Source organism: Solanum verrucosum, unplaced genomic scaffold (assembly GCF_900185275.1).
Source record: "Solanum verrucosum unplaced genomic scaffold, falcon-dt-bn FXZP01000189.1, whole genome shotgun sequence".
NCBI lineage: Eukaryota > Viridiplantae > Streptophyta > Magnoliopsida > Solanales > Solanaceae > Solanum > Solanum verrucosum.
The window spans coordinates 1,604,112-1,610,111 of record NW_026020814.1 but is presented as its reverse complement, the minus strand read 5'-3'; positions in this window follow the sequence as shown (position 1 = coordinate 1,610,111).

Below are 6,000 nucleotides of genomic sequence, written 5' to 3'. Positions count from 1 at the left end.
TTGGCACTACAAGTTGAGTTGTGGTGCATGTAGTAGTATACAAGGAAGGTTATAGAAAGAAGACGGGTTTGAGTCAATGAACGAACCGTGGTGGTTCCTCAGGTTGACTAGTTAGTTAGTTAGTAAGTATTTGGCATGGTGTTTGATGGAGGAGATTGGTGTGGTTCGCGTATTGACTTTGGTGGCCCTTTTAGATTATATTATTGTGTGATATGATACACACTACTCTCTTATTACTGTTGGTTTGAATCAATCTTTTGTGTTTTTGGCTGTTGTTAAACGCTCTAAACTTATTTGCATGGTTTTTAATATATTTGGATTTAAAGATTATTTGATTTTCGTCGTGGCTGGCTTTAAAATATTATGATTGGTACTCCCCTATTCTGCAAGGGATACTTACAGTTACAGCAAAGTATTCATTTGATTTTACCTGCAAAGGTAGAGGTAAGATTGACCTCCTTATTGTGTGATTATTAATTTCACTTTTGTTTTTATCTTTTTCTTCTTCCTTATTTTCCTTATTATAAAAAGGGACAACAGCATATATTTATACTGTTGCAATATACTATGAGACTAACATAATATATATACATAGTGTATTATGCTCTCTCCACAAGAAAGATAAATAAATAGTGGAACTTTATCACTTGTTTCTTTCCCAAATAGTCTAATTTTTGTGACAATTACAAAGAGTAGCAAACTCACCACGATAAAAATAAAATAATGGGAGGCAAAAGAGTTGGAAGTGAGAATATCCAACATGACATGTGAAAACTGTACTACTCAACTCATTTAACGTTAACTTCAATTTTTGTACAACATATACTATGATATATACATATGGTTCTTATTTCTTACGAAAAGATAACATGTGATTTTCCCCTCTGGTTGGTTCCTGCATTGGGAACTTCAATGAGGTTTCATGCATGGAAACAAGGACAACATATATAGCCTGTTCGACTAAATTTTTATAATATTTTTTTTTTTTTTTGTAAGAAATGATTATTTGAAAAATATTTTTGACGAATAGCTAGTTATGCTTTGATTGTTCAATTTTAAAATATTTCTGTCAATACTAGAGCAACAATTTATGTTCCAAAATCGATCTCAAGGAAAAGTTATTTTATACTGTTGTTTCAACATATACATTTATATGTATATACGGAAATGGTGCCACCAATCAATTAGGACAGTAAGTATTTAAGGCTTCGAACATGGACACATTATGGAATTTGTCTACTGTTTTTAATTTAAAATGCCAAAATAATCACTCAAGTCCCATGCATATATAAATACATGTTACGTATATATTTATTGATTTGGTCTTGAAGAAATTAAATTGAGTAGGAAATAATACCTAACTTAAAGTATAACAGAGGGTATTAACATACCATTTATGATAATTCAGAGATATATTTGTCCTTTTTCTGTATAAAATAATGTGTGATTGTAGCAGTCCATTTTAATACGTAGTGTTCACATGCGACCAAAATTATTGTGGCCTTCAGGGATTTTTCCTTTGCTTATTTTTTTATAAAATGAAAAGTATCGTTAAATTTGATAGTTGTATCGTTATAATTATTTTTTGGAAGAACTGCATGATTAGATATACTTCACTATCATATATACTATTATTATCTATACTTTCAAAATATTACGTATCTTGCCACTAATTAAGAGTTTCCTGCCATACATTGAAGAAAATATACTTAGATACATGTATTTTTGCTATCAGATACACAAAAATAGGGAGAAAGGGGAGGGAGATTGAGGAGGGAGGCGAACGAGATTCGTATGTAGCCCATAGAAATGTGAATCGCACTAGATACGTATCTGAGACACTAGATACATGAAAGAGTAGCGAGCGAGATGGGAGAGAGGTGAAAGAGGCCAGTGAGATTTGTTATGTATTCCAGATACATGTGAATCCACTTGGATACAATGTATCTAGAACAAATTACACCTAATTTTGATCCTATGTATCCGGGATACATGTATCTGGACGTATCTGGAGACACCAAAAATCTGATAAGATACGTAATATTACAAACTAAAGTGTATCTAAATAATTAGCTCCTAAACTAGTGAGATTTAGGTAAGTTTCCCTTTATTTTTTCTTGTGAGTAGTCAAATATGTAACTTTCTCTTATTTAATAGCCCAAAAAAGTTAAGGGCTAATAAAGGGCCTATGATGAAATTTTGCAATTTTCCCCTAAATGTGTTGAATTGTGTTGTTTTATTTGAATCCTATTTAGTCTCTGCCCACAATTAGTATAATGAGCCTACTCAGTACTAAAAATTAGATCTTCAAAATGAAAAGAATTATTTGGAATAAATGGTCAAAACACCTAATTATATAAATTAATATATGTTTTAACTTTAATATGAAATATTAAAGTATGCATAACTATCCATGTAGAGTTTAGTCCCACTAGAAGTGATCTATCTTGTTTGAAAATATTCTTAGACAATCTCCTTTGGAACATAATCGATCTTTTTCTTTGCTTAGGATAAATAACTTTAAGTAACGAAGACAATCTATCATTATCTTGCTTCAGAGCCGATATCTTGTATCGATGTAAATAAATTCAATGACTTTTTATATTCTATTTTTTTAATTTTTTTTTTAATTGTTTGACTTTTTTTCACCACAAACAGATTTACCGCGTGAATTGGATAGAGTCTCCTAATCTCGACATTCAATCACGAATCCCTTGAGCGCTTTGGCGGTGGATAGCAGCATGGGCAAAGCACTCTGCTGCGACAAGCAACCGATTCTTATTGCATTCACCAATGTAAAATAAAAAAAATAGAAAATAGTATCAATTAGTGTTGAAGTGGATTCTAATGCCGTTGGGGCATCAAATATTGCTTTTCAATATTTATGAAGAATTTTAGCAGCTCAACTGATTAGCTATCTGATTTTTCAAGTTATTGGTGAGGATATCATTTCTTAGCTGGTAAATTTGCACTCTCAATTTCTCCTTCCCCTTCCCCTAATAAAATATCAAAACAATAATTTGAAAAAGTATTTCAAGTGAAAAATAATACGTATTCACATATCTTTTAACTATCACAAATTCTTTTTTTTACTAGTGAAATTTATGTCAAAGACAAACTTCAACTTCCATATACGTAAAAAGAAATTCAATTTTACCTTCTACTTGGATATTCTTTTTAGCTTCAACCTAATATTATCAAAAAGTCAGATATGGAACGTCACATCCTTTAATTAAATTTTCTTTAATAGCTGTATTATGTAGCTGAAAGAGACTTAAAACGATGCATGTATTTTAAATTAATTGTTCCTTTAAATTATAATACTATTAATGTAATCGGCGTTGCAAATTGAAACCTACCCTCTAATTAAGAAAAAGGGATATATTTTATGCTCATTTACGATTTGAATAAAAGAAAAAGATCTTTAGATAATTAATATGAAAAAAATAAGAATCTCTAATAAAAAGGACATAAAATTAATACAAGTTTGTAAAAGTCTAAATTTTTTTTAAAAAGTTTGTAAAAAACTATAAAATCAATTTTTCTCTCAAATAATGCAGATATGTTATAAGGTACTACTTAATTAACGCTACTAAAAAACAAGGAATTAGCACAGATTAAGAAAGAGTGGAGGTCGCGGATTAGGGTAGATGGATAGAAGGGGTGGAGGGTGTCTTGCCTTGTGAAGGTTTAGCTTGTTATGATGTCTGTCGTAGTACTAGTTGTATTCATGTAGTTCCTGCTATATGTTGTTATTGTGTTTGATTATCAGTATTTTACAATTTTTAGTGTGGACTTTGTACTTTTTTCTTATTAATGATTATGCCTTCTTCATTTTCTTCTTATTTTACTTGGATTTGATGCACTTGAGCTGATGGTCTTTCGAAAATAGCTTCTTTATCTCCACAAGGTAGTAGTAAGGTCTGCGTATTCTATACCCTCGGGTACCAGACCCCACTTAGTGGGATTTCAGTTATTGTTGTAGCAACAAATAAAATTTCATACGTAGATGAACAATGAAAAACTTATGATAATTATTCCATATGCTACAAATTATAAGAAAATTCTATCAGCTAGAAGTATTTTAGCATCAGATTAACTAGAAAATCGATAAATTTCATATTTAGATTCATGTTTTCTGGTAGTATGATGAGATTGATTTATTGACTATTTAAAGCATAATGTCCTTATCAGTGTCAATTTTTTCTTAAATGAAGACTAATTTTCATGTGTTTGAGTCAATGACTCAATGATATACATAGCATGAATAGTTTTGGTGAGTGTTACGTTTAATTTGCTGGTACGTATATGGATATCATATTATAATAAAAGAACATGCATGTGTAGCTTCTACAAAAATAAAATAATTAAGAAGGAAGAATAAAGTAAGTATTTGGTAGATATTTTTGTTGAGTGAATGAAATGACTAATTAATTAGCAAGAGGCACCAAATTCCTTAATTTTCTCCATTATATATTAGCCAATGGAATCATAGGAAGTTTTACAGGTTGGTCCCACGCTAATGATGTTTAATGATGGTTGTTAAAACATTAATTACTGGTTATCTACAAAAAGAATTTGGCATTGTAGACATGATCAAATGTTATTTTTAACAAAAAGTTCTTATTACTACGATGTGATGTGAAATTAATTGAGTGTTGCGGTGTGTGAATAAGTTTCAAATGAATAATAGGAAAAAAGAAGTTGCTACTTATAAAATGTATGCGATACTTTTTATGATGTGTGACAAATTGATAGTGTAAGATTTGACTAATTGCCTTTACACGTTTGATTTGCTGACCGATTTGTCAATATTTACCTATAGCTTTTGAAGACATACACAAAGAAGATGATTATGGACTTGGTGGCCATAAATATTCGGAAGTTAATCTCAAAATTAGTCCATGAATAATGATAAGTCATATGAACGTAACCTTAGTTGAAAATATTCATATAGTCTTAACTCTCAATAGTGTCATGAGATCGTATATGATACTTTAAATGATATCATTGGATGATAGCAATCAACCTATCCAATGGCGGAGCCACATGTAGTTGAAGGGTGTCGACCGACACCTCTTCGTCAGAAAATTACACTGTGTAGTTAAAGTAAAAATATTTTTTATGTATATATATTACATATTGACACTCCTTGACTTCTACTTCTTTATATTTTGACACCCCTTAGTCGAAGTTTTGGCTCCGCCATTGGACCTATCGTAGATATAACCAAACTTATTGTAATATACATTAATGGTTATAGTAACTAGTACCTTGTTGTAGGGCCTAGCTCTTTGTTTTGGTTAAATCCCTTTTATATAAATGTTATGCCAAGATTTCGAGACAATTGATACCAAACTTTTATTTTGTCTTTGCTTAGAATGTGCATATGTATAAGGATTCCTTTTTATCGTTGATGCAAGGAATGTTAAAATGATGAATAAGGAGTCTATTCAAATGATATAAACAAATTCTCCACATTCCTATCCACCATACTTAACTTTCTTGAATCACAACAATCTCACTCCAACATAGGATTTAGGGTTCAGGTTCAGAGTTTCGAAGGGAGAAATTATATGTAATATAAATAAGATAGTAGTTTTTTTTTTATCTTAATATCATCGGTAAAGGGTCAAATATGCCTCTAAACTATTCGAAAAGGTCTAGATATACCCTCTGTTTAAAGTTTGGCTCACTCGTGCCCTCGCCGTCCAACTTTTTGTCTAGATATGCCCTTATGAGCGTTAGTTGGCCTACTGGACATATCCAGCTCATTTTCCATTTCTTTAAATGTCACATCGAATTGTCACATCATTTTGACTTTACCACATGACATTTATATGAAAATGGAAAGGGACCAATTATGCCCCTAAAAAATTCAAACTCATAAACACCTAATCCGACCCATAAATCAACCCCCCTTTCAAATAAACTACCCGACCCATTTTCAACAATTTTGTTTAAATTTTTATTTTTTTGGGTAAATCCCAAATATGAGTA